Genomic DNA, 18,302 nt, shown 5'->3' with positions numbered 1-18,302 from the left:
GCGCTTTCAGAAGCGCTAGCGATTGAGTGTTTTGCCTAAATCGCTGGCAAAGCGCTCAGGTGTGAACGGGGCCTTCAACTGTGAGTGGTATGTTGTGCTAAAACTCTGATTGTTTCCATTGTGCACCAGAAGATGGCTTACATGACTTTTAGACACTGCCCAGCAGCTTTGAACTGTCCCTGTATGCTACTGCTTGAACTCTTGTTGCCAAACCAGCGCTTGTCTGATTTAGTTACTGCCCTCTGTACTAACACTGCTACTGTCCTCTTGGTATCTGACAATGGCCTCAATTCACTAAGCTCATCTCCTGTCTTTAATCACATGCAAGAGAACCAATGCACAGGATACAACCTTATAGGTCAGAGTGCAGATCACCCAGAATGTCGAAGAAAGAAACAGCAGCGGTGCACATCCAGCTAAAATGTCACCTTTATTCCAGTCATTTAAAAATATATTGGCAATACACAGTCCAGTAATATGGAGAGAGGTACAAGCAATGTAAGAGGCCTACAGCCATTTTGCACTGTTTAGAAAGTGGTTCATCATCGAACCAGATGATGTGCCACTTTCTGTACAGCGCGAAACGGCTGTAGACCTCTTACACTGCTTTTATCTCTCTCCATATTACTGGACTATGTATTGTCAATGGATTTTTAAACGACTGGAATAAAGGTGAAATTTTAGCTGGATGTGCACCCCCACTGTTTCTTTCTTCGAGATGATATCTCCTGTCTTTAATAACGTTTCTGAGCTGTTTCTAGTGTTATCACCATGGGGATAAGGCATGTAGCATTCACTAAACAATTTACCCCAGGCAATCCTAAAGTTAATCAGAGACTTTTATATATATCACCTGACCAAACTGATCGCATGCTTCTCCATGAGTTCTCCCAGACATGACCATCACTAATTACAGCAGTAAGGCAAGAAGTTTTTCCTTCTTACAAACTGGTGGAGCCTAAAACAAATATAAAAATAACCTTTTAGCATTATTCCCATATTGCTAATAAAAGCACATTTAGTAACATATATAATAAACACATTGATAAAACTAATATGTAATAAAAATGTTGAATCCCTTTACAACATTTTTGCAGAAAAAAAGATAGAACTATATGTATAGTTACAAAAAGTATGATGTAACACTTTAAAGAGAATCTGTACTCTAAAATTCTTACAATAAAAAGCATACCATTCTATTCATTATGTTCTCCTGGGCCCCTCTGTGCTGTTTCTGCCACTCCCTGCTGCAATCCTGGCTTGTAATTGCCAGTTTTAGGCAGTGTTTACAAACAAAAGACATAGCTGCTAACAGCATGTGATAGGCCGAGGGTAGCTCAGTGTGTGAGTCATGCAGAGACTACAGGGGGCATGGAGAGGGTGTGTATAGTTTCTATCCAATCAAAAGCAGACCAGCACATTCCAGCCTGAGTGCCTGAGCCAGACAGAACCAACAGAGGAAAGAAGATTAGATCATATAACAGAGATACTACAGCCACTGTTCAACTAGGAAAGGCTGCAGTAATCCAGACCACATTAGAACAGGTATAGGAACTTATAGGATAGAATAACTAAGGCTGAAAATTTTGTTACAGAGTCTCTTTAATAGTTGATTTTAGCATTTAAAAGTTCACCACTATTCACTGGAAAAAAATCTGTAAAAATGCAATTTCCTTTTAGTTAACAATGCTTTACAATCTGGACTTCTGTTACAATACAACAAGAAAAATATATTTGGCTCCTATGTATACAAAATGCCATAAAAGTCTTTGATGTACTTTATATGATGCAGTTTGAAACGTCTCCACTGTTTTTAAAGGCTTGCTCACTTCAGGATGGTAATTTATAGTACCTTCACATCTACACCTGGCACTTTTCCTGCATCACATGGATAAATTATTCTGCTGTTCAACTTTTCACTTTTCCCAAGCAGCAATTGGGGTCTTCAAAGAAATGGATATAGTACGGTTTGAAGTGCCTAGTCTTGGCAAAATGCATCTGAAATGATCAGCATTGATACATTAGTGCTAACAAATAGGATGCAGGTAACAGTCTATGTACGATCTTGTAAGAAAGACTTTGAAGTTAACCATCATTAGCTTATTTACCTACTGAAACATTTAGTCAGAACCCATTTGCTATTTTTTCCAGTAATGTACTGATACCAAGAGAGCAGAAAAGCTATTGAGCTGTGACTGTGAGAAAAGTAGCAGAAGATGGAGAAAATACTTGTTACAAAATTGTTCTGGATTTGAGGTGTCTAGTACTGGCAGATAACATCTCTAAAGCTATTTTTGTTTTGCGAGGATTCTTAAAAAAAATAAATAAATAAATTATGAATATATGAAACCATAGACCGTAGTGGAATAGGTAATATAAACCAAATGTGTAGTCTTCAATGTTATACTCTCCTCTGTAGGACTTGTTTGACAAAATTGCCCAATTGGTCTTTATTACTCTGGCACTGATAGGCCGTGGAAGAGCACACCATCTACTTCTGACATGCCATACGCCACCTCTGTATATAGGAGTTGCAGGCAGCATTAGAACATTTGCAGTTAAAGCTGTTTGCACTGGTTCTTAAAGGACAGCTATCATGAAAAATTGTAAAATGAAAATTACCAAATGTACACATACATTTGCACATTTGTCCCATAGTAAACTGTACTATAAAACACTTTTTTCCAAGTTGCTGTCACTTATTAAACCTCTTATCGGCAGGTTTTGGACTAGTTCATCTTTTATTTCGGGTTTCTGAAAGTTTACCCTATTCTTTTCAAAAGAACCTCTTGAAAAGTACCTATACGAAGATACTGCCTGATCTCTCTACTCAGGTGCCACTATTCTGGCAGTTCAAGGAGTGCTCCTAAAAATAAAGGCTCTAATTCCAAACATCATTAACGTCAATAATGAAGTAATTTTGGTGGGCTGCTGAAGATTGCAGCAGTTCTTTATTAAACTGCCAATTTGGAGGCAGCGGTATTGGTGTTATTTGGCTGTTTACAATGTTGAGTTGGGCCTCTAGAGCTCTAGAGAAAAACAAAGCATCTGATTGGCCACCTCATTTATCATTCGTCTAAGTGCATCAGTGGCCAGGGCATTGTAGACATTTCACACAATCCTTTGCCTCAGTGACCCTCCATTTGTGTTGAAAACTGTTGGTTTAGCTAACCCTAACCCTCATGGACTAGCTGTGATCAAGGGAATCCACAAAGTAAGGAGTTACTATAGCAAACTCCAAGGGGAAGGGGGGACTTTTCAATCAACACCTAGAGGATATTGGTGTGGGATTCTTTATACAAGATAAGTATTTATCACTAATGAGATTAATAAAATATTTTTAAATGTCGTCTGAATGCTTATTTACTTTTATCCCTTTGTGGAAATGGATATGGGTTAATAATTTACCCCTATACTCTTATTACTTTTATTGGGGCAACCAAATATTTCCCTCATTTTAGTGGGAAAAATAAGGGGCCTATTATCCCCACTCACCTATTCCAATAAAGAATAAAAAAAAATACATATTTGAAAACTCTTTAATGAAAAAGACACAAAACACAATAGAATCTGTATTTTCATCACCAGAAATAATACAAACCAAAATGATTGTCCCAATTGTAATCCATCTAACCAACTTAGTCCACGAGATTCTGCCAGTATGGGGCTCGACCCCCTAAGCAATATTGACCTTAATGTTCCATAAGCTTAGGGTGAATGCTATGGAGGTGTAGCTAACTTCACTCTGCAGACCAGTCTTCTCCAAATTAGGCAATGATAGCATATTTGAGAACTTTACAGTGAGACAAACACTTTTGTGGTCTGACTGTGCTTGTGGTTTAATAATGTGTTTGCTGCCTGCACTTTTGAAGACTCTCAAAAATTACTGTCTCTTACTGAAAATTATTTATATCTTCCTACTATAGACTTAGTATACATGCAAATTGGGTAATAAATGACAGCACCTTTTGTAGTTAACTTGGAAAATTTGTACCGAAAAACACAAGTCTGAATAGAAGGATTTCGCCCAAAAATTGTTTGAAACCAGATTTTGCTTATTTCCAGCAACACTTATTAGGAGTCATTTAATCGCTATTTTCTTTTTGTAATCTGCATGTTTCATAATTTATGTTTTAAATCTCCAGTGAGAGAGAACAGGAAGTCTCTCACTGTGAACAAACAGCTGACCCCTCCCACCTCCTTCCTGCTGCTAAATGATTTGTGGCCAGCACTGATGCTAAAGCTCTGCAGAGTCATCATCAGCTTTTGGCAAGTCCCTCCCTGCTCTGTGTAACAAAGCATTTAACTTTGTCATTAACGCTTCCAAAATAAGCTAAAAGAAGAGCAGTCATGGCATGGTCATGAGAGATACACATACTTTTATAAACACACTGGTAAGAGGAAGGAATGGAAAAATGCTTCATACCACACTGAGCAAAGAGGAACTGTACCATTATAGTGGTGCAGTGGGAAGAGTTGGCCTAGGTCAGGTGTTCATCTGTGTGCAAGAATTGAACTCCCTCCTGACCAGTGCCAGGCAGAGACTATCAATATATTTACTGCAAAAGGTACACATATGCAATGCCCAAAACCGTATGCATTGCTAATGAATGCAAATATTCATGTGTATTCAATAATGGGAGCCTGAACTAGAGTATTAAACAGGATCATTCTTTTTCCTTTGCTAAATGCTTGGCAGAGGCAGGATGAATTCAAAGATGAAAGCATGGCTTCATATTGTCTCTGTGGCATACAAACACCCACAATCTCAGTCTGCTCTGCTACGTTGTGATCGTGTTTTATGTGTGAGAGGTTCAAAGTACATACAAAATAAGGTGCCTGATATAGAAACACAAACAGAATCTGTGAAAATCTCTGTGTTATTTAGCATGTGAATCTCTGCTTAGAATCTCTGCTTAGAAAAAGGGTCTGTCTGATTAAAGCAATGCACTTGGAAAGTATACTGTCAAATTTACTTTAACCACCCTGGCGTTCTGATTAAATCGCCAGGGTGGCTGCGGGAGGGTTTTTTTCAAATAAAAAAAAAACTATTTCATGCAGCCAACTGAAAGTTGGCTGCATGAAAGCCCACTAGAGGGCGCTCCGGAGGCGATCTTCCGATCGCCTCCGGCGCCCAGAATAAACAAGGAAGGCCGCAATGAGCGGCCTTCCTTGTTTTGCTTATATCGTCGCCATAGCGACGAGCGGAGTGACGTCATCGACGTCAGCCGACGTCCTGACGTCAGCCGCCTCCGATCCAGCCCTTAGCGCTGGCCGGAACTTTTTGTTCCGGCTGCGCAGGGCTCAGGCGGCTAGGGGGGCCCTCTTTCGCTGCTGCTCGCGGCGAATCGCCGCAGAGCGGCGGCGATCAGGCAGCACACGCGGCTGGCAAAGTGCCGGCTGCGTGTGCTGCTTTTTATTTGATTAAAATCGGCCCAGCAGGGCCTGAGCGGCGACCTCCGGCGGTGTTGGACGAGCTCAGCTCGTCCAGACCGCTCAGGTGGTTAATAAATGATCTTTTTTGTGACCATAACGATTTGTGAAACATCTAAATACAGTAAAACCTCTGTTATCCAAAACACAGGCAACTGGACATTTCAACTAACTGCCATACCTGAGGGGGAGAACGGGGTGGAACTTTCCTTATTTGCAGAGCTGTGGGCAGCAGAAGCAACTTATCATCAAACCTCCAGGTGTCGTCTACTACAGTTCCTGTAGCTCCCAGTGGCTTTCCTGTGTGCATGCACAACACCCATTGTGTCATGTGACCTTTATCGGGTCATATGCACACTCCGAGAGCTGTACAGAAAAGCTGCTGGAAGTGTACAAGACGGAGGTTCGGTAAGTTGCTTTTGCTGCCCATAGCTCTGCATGGGGGGAAGGGGAGGTTAGTGTTATTTAGGGCCGGTTGCTTGACGTCTGAGGCTAGGAACACACAAGGCAGAAATTCTAGCATGTAGGCAGGTAGAGAAAGGAAAGGCTGGCACTGCTGTAGTTGCTTAATTTATTATTGCAAAAATATTCATAAGTGCAAGCTTCAAAAGGTATATAAAAAGTGGTACACATACCAAGAGTGAGAAGAGGCATGGTGGTGGGTGGGTGGTTAGGCATTCTGTACCCAGCACTCCCCAGGATGCCTAACCACCCACCACCACCATGCCTCTTCTCACTCTTGGTATGTGTACCACTTTTTTATATACCTTTTGAAGCTTGCACTTATTAATATTTTTGCAACAATAAATTAAAGCAACTACAGCAGTGCCAGCCTTTCCTTTCTCTACCTGCCTACATCTGAAACCTGTTGGCTAGAGCATGCTGATGGAGTATGCCTAGGAAGAGGCACGCTTAGATCCACTAGTGCATGTTAGTGTTGGGCGAACAGTGTTCGCCACTGTTCGGGTTCTGCAGAACATCACCCTGTTCGGGTGATGTTCGAGTTCGGCCGAACACCATCAGGTGTTCGGCCAAACCGTTCGGCCACATGGCCGAACTAAGAGCGCATGGCCGAACGTTCCACGAACATTCGGCTAGCGCTGTGATTGGCCGAACGGGTCACGTGGTTCGGACCCGAACGCGCTCTGATTGGCCGAACGGTCACGTGGTTCGGGTAAATAAATACCCGAACCACGTCATATCTCCGCCATTTGTCTGTGGGTTTAGCTTTGGGTAGGCAGGCAGGGTAGTTCGCTCTCCAGCCACGCTAGCCAGGGTCCCCCCCAGTCATTGTGTGTCGCTGCTGGGAACAGTAGTACACCGCTCGCTCAGCTACACTATATATAGCATTGGTTACTGCCACTGTGTACCTCGCTCAGCCACACTATATATAGCATTGTGTTTACTGCCACTCTGTGTACACGGCTCAGCCAGACTATATAGCATTGTGTGTACTGCCACTGTGTACCTCGCTCAGCCACGCTATATATAGCATTGTGTTTACTGCCACTCTGTGTACACCGCTCAGCCAGACTATATAGCATTGTGTGTACTGCCACTGTGTACCTCGCTTAGCCACGCTATATATAGCATTGTGTTTACTGCCACTCTGTGTACACCGCTCAGCCAGACTATATAGCATTGTGTGTACTGCCACTCTGTGTACACCGCTCAGCCAGACTATATAGCATTGTTTACTGCCACTCTGTGTACACCGCTCAGCCAGACTATATAGCATTGTGTGTACTGCCACTCTGTGTACACCGCTCAGCCAGACTATATAGCATTGTTTACTGCCACTCTGTGTACAACGCTCAGCCACACTATATAGCATTGTTTACTGCCACTCTGTGTACACCGCTCAGCCAGACTATATAGCATTGTGTCTACTGCCACTCTGTGTACACCGCTCAGCCAGACTATATAGCATTGTTTACTGCCACTCTGTGTACAACGCTCAGCCACACTATATAGCATTGTTTACTGCCACTCTGTGTACACGGCTCAGCCAGACTATATAGCATTGTTTACTGCCACTCTGTGTACACCGCTCAGCCAGACTATATAGCATTGTGTGTATTGCCACTCTGTGTACACCGCTCAGCCAGACTATACAGCATTGCGTACTCTGCCAGTCAGTGTGTATATTGCTGGGATCAGTAATACTCCACTCACCGCCAACCACTATATGAGCTCACCATGAGTTCCTCAGAGACCTCCGCTGTGAGCAGCACTCCCAACAACAGCAACAGCCAACGCCCCACGCAAGCTATGACATCCACCCCAGCAGCCAGTGGTCAGCAGCAGCCCTCCCCGGAGGAGAACGTTGTGTCCATCGGTCCGTCGCCAGAGCGATTAATGAGGGCTGCCATTGAGGAGATGATGGGGCCTGATGTGGAGGAGGAGGTCTGGCTCAGGCCAGCATCCCAAGTTAATGTTGAGGACGATGAGGGGTCTGTGTCTGGGGATGTTGGGGTGGCAGAGGTGGTGGGTGGATCAGACTCAGGAGAAGAGTTGTATGATGAGGATGATGATCGGGACCATCTGTATGTGCCTCAGAGTCCGACCCCGGAAAACATGTTGTATCGTGTGTTTAGGTACTAAAATCTGCGTTCCCACTTCCCAGTACTGCCCGCAGTGCCCAGGTCCACGGATCCATATAATTTTTTGGGCAGCACTATCAAACTGTGGTACTATGAGTGAGTTGCCATGGTCCTTCTGTGCTGCCTGTCACACTCACCGTCTGTCTGCAGATGGATTGTTCAACACAGCTACGCCATCTGACATGTAGTCCTGGACCTTGACCATCTTCTCCAGGCGATTGGTGTTGAAGGACGTGGAACTGCCCGATTGCTGTTCTGTGGGCTGCTGCATGGGTGTCAGAAAATGTTCCCACTCCAAGGACACTGCCAATACCATTCCCTTTTCGGCACTAGCAGCAGCTTGTGTTCTTTGCTGCCCTCCTGGTCCTCCTGGGTTTGCTGAAGTCAGTCTGTCGGCGTACAACTGGCTAGAGAAGGAGGAGGATGTCAATCTCCTCTCTAAAGTCTCCATCCTCAAGGGCCTGCTGGAATTGTTCCATTTTTGACCTGTCTGACACTTTCTTCAATCAGTTTTTTAACATTGTGTTTGTATAAACTGGGTATAAACCCAGTAATTGGTGTTGTCCAGATTCCAGAATAATGAATAATAATGAATAGTGAATAATGCGCGGGCCGCGTTCAATGCAGTCTAGCATGAATTGAGCCATGTGTGCCAGAGAGTCCTGCCAGACTCCTCTGTCTTCATGTTCTTGTGAGCATTGTGATTGTTGTGATGCACCATATTTGTCACCAGCATCACTTTCTTCCTCTTCTGCTGTCCATTCCCGCTAAATTGTGGAAGTCCAACGTGCACCGCTCTGTCCCTCGGCAGTGGGGGCATCCAATTCCTGCTCCAACTCCAGCTGTTCCTCGTCCTGTTCTTTGTCATAGCTGGGACCAGCGTTTCCTGAGGCAGGTTGCCTGATGTTGGTATCATCACGCTGATCGTTTTCATCTTCAGAATCCCCCACTTGCATCATGCCAGCGGTTTTCCATCTTCAACATTGATTTCATCAGTAAACACAGCAGTGGTATTGTAATGCTGACTGTAGAGTTGTCACTGCTCAGTCACGCAACGTGGCTTGCTCAAAATTTTGGAGGACTTGGCAGAGATCCAACATGGTGGCCCAATCAGATCCACAGAAGCTTGGTAGCTAGCTGCTGGAATGCGCCTTGGCACTGCGCAAAAGCGTGCTAGCATGTGCAGCGTAGAATTCCAGCGCGTAGGGAGGGACATCACCCAGCGAGCGATGGTGCGCTAGATTGAAGCGCTCCTGCATCTCTTGGTGAGTCCTTCAGAAGCGGTACTGGACTTTAAACAATGTTTGTTTTTTTTTCCTTCAACAGAAGATCTGCCACGTTGGAGTGAGGAGGACGCCGCCGACCCCGACACCAAGCTGAACCCCGGCGAACTCCAAGCAGAGGATCTTCAGGAACCCTCAAGGCTTTGAGCAAGCTGAGGAGGATCAGCAGTCCCGGCGAGACCTCTCCTCATATGCGACTGAGTGCAGTGGAGCTCCCCAGAACAACCTCTCAGTTGTCACTTTGTCACTGGTCACTTTGTCACTTTGTCATTTTGTCACTTTGTCACTTGTCACTTTGTCACTTGTCACTTTGTCACTTGTCACTTTGTCATTTTGTCACTTTGTCACTTGTCACTTGTCACTTTGTCACTTGTCACTTTGTCATTTTGTCACTTTGTCATTTTGTCACTTTGTCACTTTGTAACTGGTCACTTTGTCACTTTTCACTTTGTCACTTGTCACTTGGTCACTTGTCACTTGGTCACTTGGTCACTTGTCCAGATGATCTCGGTACACCTCCTGCGATTCAAATTCCTGCACACATTGCTCTGGGATTTGGGTGTGATGAATGATGCATCTAACTGGCCACCGGAGGCAATTAAGGCCTTCAAAACATTGAAAGCAGCTTTCTGTTCCGCCCCCATTTTGCGTCATGTTGAGTTGTTGACGTCATGTTCATCCTCGGCCTCGCCTTGCATTTCAGTGCGAGGTGCATTTTCCACAGAAAAAGGTTGTGAATCCGGGCACAACATTTGTGGCTGTTCCATTGACCTTTCACAGGTAGAAGATTGTGGGGGTGGGAATAGCTCCTCCGAATAGCCCATTGTGTCCTGAAAACTACTCATTGCATTGCTTTGCGCACACATTTTTTTGTCCTCATGCAAGGCCTGAGTTGCACCTGAAAGCGTGGCCTTCTCCTCCTGCGCCTCCTCCTGTTCCATCACGTCTGCTGCTGCTGGGTTAGCGTTGACGCCCGGTCCCTGTTTATTGAACCTCTTATCTTTATTACATTTATGACTGCATGGCGGTAAAAAGCATGCTATCCGCACGCTTCTTGTCCTCATGCAAGGCCTGGGTTGTTGTGTCTCAAAAAGCATGGCCTTCTCCTCCTGCGCCTGCTCCTGTTCCAGCTGCTGCTGGGTTAGTGTTACCGGTACCTTTTCCTGGAACCTCTTCTCTGTATTACATTTATGACTGCATGGCGACAAAAAGCATGTTACCTGTTGTGACAAGGTGTCACAGTGCTTTACAGAAAGGGTCTGGGAGGGGGTTTATATTTCACCCAGACTCCAGCGCTGTATTTTCTAAAAAAACTCCAGGAAAGTGTAGATTTTCTTTTATCTGCAAGTTATGTGGAAAAAGGAAATCCAGTTAGGGTCCTGGAGTTGGCCAGGGAAGAGCAGGGTGGGTTCCCTGGCCATCCGGTCCATTCCGGGATGTGTTCAGCCTGTGTTGTTACACAGGTGAGTTATTTAGTTTAGCAGGTCTGAGATTGGGTGGGGCTCTGGATTCAGTCTGACACTGAAGACTGAGAGGAAAGGAGCCCTTGGCCTGCTGTGTGCTGATGAGAAATTACAGCTAATGTAAGTTGCTCTGCATTTGTTTCCTGTTGCTAAAAAGAGACTGTTTTTGTTTAGACTAGTTAGCATTACCTAGTGAGGTGTTTAGGAGCCAGACGGCTAGGATTTATTTTGGGTTTGTTTATTTTTTTGCTGAGCAACTAGCTAATAAAGCACAGGCATTGGCCTGCTTGCACTTGAACCTGCTGGAAGTATTCCTATTTCTGCACTCAAGACCCCCTGAGTGTGGGTAGCACCCCACAATTGGTGGAGGATGCGGGCACTAGGATCCGCTACAGTGTGCAACGAATATCACTGCAGAAGCGTGGTGTAAAGACAGTAAAAAAAAAAAAAAAAAAAAAAAAAAAAAAAAATTTTTTTTTTTGCATGCAAATTATATGCACCTGAAATGGAGGATCTTGTGTTGCGTTTAGCACAACTGAGTGCAGCACAGCAGGAAGCCAACAATGTGCAGCGAGAGACAAATTCTCGGCTTCAAGAAGCCAGTGACAGACAGCAGCAGGCACTCCAAGATGCGAATGTCAGGCACCAGGAAGCTCATCTGGAGACAGTCCGCCTTCTCAGTGCACAGATTTCAGCTCTGTCGGATGCAGCCGAGAGGGACAGGCTAGCCCAGTCACAAGCGGCTGAAAGGGACAGACAAGTATATGCTGAAGCAACAGCCGCACTAGCTGAGGCAGCGGAGCAGGACCGAAAAACGTTGAAAGAAGTTCTGCAGCAGTTGTCTCAAAGAAGTCAGGAAAATCTATCCGGAGGTGTTACCCCAGGGATTGTACGAGCAAGCCATTTCCTGCAGAAAATGACCCCTCATGACGATGTAGAGGCCTTTCTCCATACGTTTGAACGCACAGCTTTGCGGGAGGATTGGCCCAAAACTCAGTGGGCAGGCCTGGTTGCTCCATTTCTAACTGGAGAGTCACAGAAGGCGTATTTTGACTTGACTCCTGAAAGTGCACATGATTACGATAAATTAAAGAAGGAGATTCTTTGCCGACTGGGCGTTACTGTAGCAGTAAGGGCTCAGCGAGTTCATCGGTGGTCGTATCAAACTGACACGTCTCCCAGGTCTCAAATGCATGACCTCTGCCACCTGGTACGAAAATGGCTACAACCAGAAACCCTGACAGCACCACAGATTGTCGAGCGTGTGACCATGGATCGTTTTCTCACAGCACTACCACACACCTTGAGAAAATGGGTCAGCCACGCAGATCCACAGACTGCAGATCAAATGGTTGAGATGATCGAACGATATCTAGCTGCAGAAGGGTATCTTGCAGGAGACAGACAGTCAGAAAGTCAAGGGCCAAAGAAGAGGCTGCCCGGGGCAACAGACAGGTATGCTGGAGCTCGGGGGTTCCGGAGTGGTCGACTGCAGCCTGAAAGAGGGGGTTCCGCAGCTGCTACAGCCCCAAGCTCGTCCGGACTACCTACCTGCTGGCGCTGCCGACAGCCTGGGCATATAGCCGCCAACTGCCCTTCCACTGCTGAGCCCATGGAATGTGACACAGCTCGGCGGGTGTCATTCTTTGCTCGCCCAGCATTTCTCTCTACCACAGGCACACATATGGCTGCTGTTAAAGTTGGAGGCAAGGCAGTACAGGCGCTGCTGGATTCTGGGAGTCTGGTCACGCTGATAGATGCCAAATTGATGGACACAAACCAGATCCTGGGACAGCAGGTTACAGTTCAATGCATCCATGGGGATGTGAAGACCTACCCAACAGCCATAGTGGAATTTGAGACCCATGTCGGGTCTGCCTTTCATATTGTGGCTGTGTCTGAGGCTCTAGCTTACAGTGTTATCCTGGGACGTGATTTCCCACTGTTCTGGAAGTTGTGGGAAGCTAAGTCTCTGGACTCTGCCAGCACAGGTGTTTTCCTAGAAGGAGACTCAAAAGCAGAGTTTGACTATGTGAGGGATGAAGTCCCAACTCCAAAAGTAGCTCCCCCGGAGCCTGATGATTTCCCTTTAGAGGTGTTTGCAGAAACATCAGGGGAGACTCTGGTGACACAGGAAGACGTTAACCTGCCAGATTTGGAATGCTCCCGAGACCAGTTTGGCACTGCCCAGTTACAGGACCCTACCTTAGCTAGAGCCTGGGAGAATGTGACTGTGATTGATGAGAAAACACAGTCTGGGCATCTTGAGAGAGTTTTTCCCCACTTTGCAGTTAACCATGACCTTCTGTACCGGGTAGATAATTTAAATGGGGAGGTTGTTGAGCAACTGGTCGTACCTCAGTCACACCGCAGGGTGGTACTGGATCTGGCCCATAAGAATCCACTAGGGGGTCACCTTGCTACAGAAAAAACTCAACAAAGAATTCTGAGGAGGTTTTATTGGCCTGGGGTGTTTGCAGAGGTTAGGCGCTATTGTGAGTCTTGCCCAGAATGTCAATTGACGTCCCCTGCCCCTCATTACCGGGGTCCTTTGGTGCCTCTGCCCATTATAGAGGTACCCTTTGAAAGAATTGCCATGGATTTGGTAGGACCCCTGGTAAGATCGGCACGGGGACATCAATACATCCTAGTGGTTTTAGACTATGCCACCAGATATCCTGAAGCTGTACCTCTGCGAAACACCTCAGCGAAGCTAATTGCTAGGGAACTAGTTCATATGTTCGCCAGAACTGGTATCCCCAAGGAGATCTTAACAGATCAGGGGACACCTTTCATGTCGAAAGTAATGAGAGATTTGTGCAAGCTACTTGGGATAAAGCAACTAAGGACATCAGTCTACCACCCTCAGACTGATGGTTTGGTTGAACGCTTTAACAAAACTCTCAAAGGGATGCTGAAAAGGGTGGTCGAAGCAGATGGGAAGGATTGGGACTGTCTGTTACCTTACTTGTTGTTTGCTGTGCGCGAGGTACCCCAGTCTTCCACTGGTTTTTCCCCATTCGAGCTCTTGTATGGGCGACATCCTCGGGGACTCTTGGATATAGCTAAAGAGTCCTGGGAGGAAGAGCCCTCTCCTCATCGGTCTGTGGTGGAGCATGTCCTACAGATGCAGGACCGCATTTCAGCAGTGATGCCAATCGTGAGAGAACATATGAGACAGGCTCAGGAGGCTCAAAGCCGCGTTTATAATCAGGATGCCCGACTTCGGGTTTTTCACCCAGGGGATCGGGTATTGGTTCTTGTGCCCACCGCAGAAAGTAAGTTTCTAGCAAAATGGCAGGGGCCCTATGAAATTGTAGAAAGAGTTAATGATGTAAATTACAAGGTCTACCAGCCCAATAAGCGAAAAAAGGAACAGATTTATCATGTAAATCTGTTAAAAGCCTGGAAGGAGCCACCAGTTGCTATGGCGGCTGAGTTGCTCAGCATCCCACAGCAGGGAGGAATCCCTGATGTAAAAGTATCTGAAGCTTTGACGGGTCCCCAAGCTCAGGAAGTAAGGGAGTTCCTCCTTAGGAATTCTGATGTGTTCTCGGATAAACCTGGTTGTACCCATGTCATTGAACATGACATTGTCACGGACCCTCAAAAGTGCATCCGGTTGAAACCATATAGGATACCGGAGGCCCGCAGACAGGCAGTGGCTGAGGAGGTGCAACGAATGTCGGACTTAGGTGTCGTTGAAAGGTCCCATAGTGAGTGGAGCAGCCCCATCGTGTTAGTGCCGAAACCTGATGGATCGTTACGGTTTTGCAACGATTTTCGGAAACTAAATGACGTCTCGAAGTTCGATGCGTACCCCATGCCACGGGTGGATGAACTAATTGAGAGGTTGGGCCCGGCAAGATACATTACTACTCTAGATTTAACCAGGGGTTACTGGCAGATTCCGCTTACACCAGCAGCTAGAGAAAAGACGGCATTTGTCACCCCACAGGGCCTGTTTCAATATGTTAGAATGCCGTTTGGGTTGCATGGGGCCCCAGCCACATTCCAAAGGTTAATGGATGAAGTCCTCAGACCACACCAACAATTTGCATCAGCTTACTTAGATGATGTGGTTATATTTAGCCAGGACTGGGAGAGTCACTTACCCAAGGTTCAAGCAGTGGTAAATTCAATCCGACAAGCTGGGTTAACAGCTAACCCAAAGAAATGTGCCATAGGCCTTGAGGAAGCCCGGTATTTGGGCTACATTATTGGGAAAGGTCTCATTAAACCACAAGCCCAGAAGGTGCAAGCGATTAAAGAATGGCCCCAACCTCACACCAAGAAACAGGTCAGAACGTTCTTGGGTATGGTTGGGTACTACCAAAGGTTTATCCCAGATTTTGCCACTGTGGCTGCTCCACTTACAGATCTAACTAAGGGGAAAAGCTCAGGGGGAATCGCCTGGAATAAGGGTGCAGACCTCGCGTTCAGCAAACTTAAGTTGATCCTATGCAGTGAGCCAGTTTTGATTGCACCCGATTTTAAAAAAGAATTTGTGGTTCAGACGGATGCCTCTGATGTGGGTTTAGGGGCTGTTCTGTCACAAGCAGTGCATGGGGAAGAGCACCCCGTTATATATCTGAGTAGGAAACTGTCCCCAGCTGAGCGTAACTATAGTATCGTGGAACGAGAGTGCCTTGCCATTAAGTGGGCACTGGAGGCTTTGCGGTATTATTTGCTTGGCCGACAGTTTCGGTTGGTGACAGATCATTCCCCCCTAACTTGGATGTCTCAAGCCAAGAACAATAATGCACGGGTAACTCGCTGGTTTTTGTCCCTACAAGACTTTAGTTTTTCAGTTGAACACAGAGCAGGAAAACTACAAGCCAATGCTGACGCTTTGTCTCGAACATATTGTATGGTTGGGAACAGTGTCCGACCCCACAGGCTCGAACAGAGGGGGGGGATATGTGACAAGGTGTCACAGTGCTTTACAGAAAGGGTCTGGGAGGGGGTTTATATTTCACCCAGACTCCAGCGCTGTATTTTCTAAAAAAACTCCAGGAAAGTGTAGATTTTCTTTTATCTGCAAGTTATGTGGAAAAAGGAAATCCAGTTAGGGTCCTGGAGTTGGCCAGGGAAGAGCAGGGTGGGTTCCCTGGCCATCCGGTCCATTCCGGGATGTGTTCAGCCTGTGTTGTTACACAGGTGAGTTATTTAGTTTAGCAGGTCTGAGATTGGGTGGGGCTCTGGATTCAGTCTGACACTGAAGACTGAGAGGAAAGGAGCCCTTGGCCTGCTGTGTGCTGATGAGAAATTACAGCTAATGTAAGTTGCTCTGCATTTGTTTCCTGTTGCTAAAAAGAGACTGTTTTTGTTTAGACTAGTTAGCATTACCTAGTGAGGTGTTTAGGAGCCAGACGGCTAGGATTTATTTTGGGTTTGTTTATTTTTTTGCTGAGCAACTAGCTAATAAAGCACAGGCATTGGCCTGCTTGCACTTGAACCTGCTGGAAGTATTCCTATTTCTGCACTCAAGACCCCCTGAGTGTGGGTAGCACCCCACACTGTGCAAAGAAACATGACATTTTCCACATTTAAAAGACAGTTTTTCCTTTGAAACTTTACAATCAATTTTCTCAAAAACTATAAGCTCTTTTTCAAATATTTTTTTTCCTCTTGTACCCACTCCCAAGGTGCACATACCCTGCTAATTTGGGGTATGTAGCATGTAAGGAAGCTTTACAAAGCACGAAAGTTCGGGTCCCCATTGACTTCCATTATGTTCGGAGTTCGGCGCGATCACCCGAACATCGCGGCGATGTTCGGCGAACGTTCGCGAACCCGAACATCTAGGTGTTCGCCCAACACTAGTGCATGTTCACTATACGCTTGTATCTACGCTGTAGTGCCAATCTACAGCAATCTTTCTGGTCTACCTTACAAATTCTAGCATCACAGAAAAAACACGCTAGTGGTTTTGCCGCTAATGAAAGTTTATGGATCGCATGTAAAAAATGCATACATGTGCATTTTACATTGTGCGTTTTTGTGCATAATTTTTAAAAATGCATTTAAAATGCGCATAATATATCTCAATAGAGACGCAGAGGAATGTGTATTTACATGCGTTTTGGTGTGTTTTTTTTTAATATGTTACCGTTAGTGAAATTATTAAAAACCCACAAAAGACACATGAATAATGCAAACGTGAAGCATAAATGCACACAAAAACACACCAAAAATGCAGCAAAAAATTAAAAATGTACAGTGCAGAAAATGTGGCTTTCTGCGCTGCCTTGTGTGCTCCTAGTCTCAAGCAACTGACAAGCACACATATCCGACATCAGGCAATCCCCACCCATGCTGAATAGTGAGGGCTTTACTGTTATAATAGAATGTATCGTTTCTCCTTTTTGATTGATAAACATATGAACAAATGAAGGAATCTGTCATTGGGAATGAAAAATCACATTTTCTCCAAATGCATTAAAGTTTATTAGCACAAGAAATAAACTTTTCTTTTAAGAAGCCTATGCTTCTGCAAAATAACAAGTCATTGCGAAATTACACATCATAATTATGATTGTGTGTGATATTAATTTCACAATCGTTTGAAATTTTGCATTACAACTTTGTATAATAATTGCAATTTTTTGCTGCAAAATTACTGCTGTGTAAAATTCGAGTTCATCACTAGTACAAATACTCAGAGAAATGTTCATTCATATTGTACTTCGACATGTGAAACTTAAAAAGTAAATTTAGTGAAAAGGGGAAAAAAAGAAATCAATACACTGCAAGGAGAGAAATTATAAAATAGAGAGAACAAGAAATGATTGATATTCGTCAATCACCACATAATTTGTTCATGTTGTTTGATCCACAGTGAGCTTTCATGTCATCATTTTTACTACTGGCAGACATGAAAAAACTAGACAGCAGCACCAACTGCCACTATCTATAACCACACACACTAACATTGCAAATAGGCTAAAAGGTTGACTTTTTATAGATATACATATGTACATATGTACAGAGGGAGATACTGGTGGTTTGGCAGTTGAAAACAGACATTATTTCCCACAATGCAACACAGTTAACAGACAGTAAACTGTCAGGACCTAGGTCCTGCCATCACAGTGTGGGAGGGCTTTCACCACAATATCAGTCATACTACCCCACCCCCACCCCCACCCCCAATGATCTGTTTGAGAAAAGGTAAAGATTTCTCATGGGAAAGGGGGTATCAGCTACTGATTAGGAGGAAGTTCAATCCTTGGTTACAGTTCCTCTTTAACATATGAACAAATGAAGGAAAAGGTCACTGGGATTTTGAAGGGAGTGTAAGTTATGTATTATTGGTATGGAAAGAAAATCGAATTCTTACTAAACAATTCTTCAATTCTTTATCTTTACATGATAAAAAAGAATAATGGTTTGCATGCTATCCTTACACCTCCCAATGGAAACCACTCTATCATGCACCACACGTAGCCCCTCCTCCTTTCCCCATAACAACAGATGCTTCCCTCTGCTACAGTATAGCAAGATGTTTGGACACCGCT

At 44.9% G+C, this 18,302-nt stretch overlaps 1 long non-coding RNA gene across 1 annotated transcript in view; it reads right to left on the bottom strand.

The window, feature by feature from the left end:
- Positions 1-1,705: 1,705 nt before the first annotated feature.
- LOC137546181 (uncharacterized) overlaps positions 1,706-18,302 on the bottom strand; it is a 98,437-nt gene continuing 81,840 nt past the window's right edge. The window contains exon 4 of the long non-coding RNA XR_011026192.1: positions 1,706-1,998. This is a non-coding gene — a long non-coding RNA (uncharacterized lncRNA). The remainder of the gene's footprint in view (positions 1,999-18,302) is intronic.

The sequence above is a fragment of the Hyperolius riggenbachi genome, chromosome 2 (assembly GCF_040937935.1).
Source record: "Hyperolius riggenbachi isolate aHypRig1 chromosome 2, aHypRig1.pri, whole genome shotgun sequence".
NCBI classification, from domain to species: domain Eukaryota; kingdom Metazoa; phylum Chordata; class Amphibia; order Anura; family Hyperoliidae; genus Hyperolius; species Hyperolius riggenbachi.
This window is presented reverse-complemented; position numbering and strand designations above follow the sequence as displayed.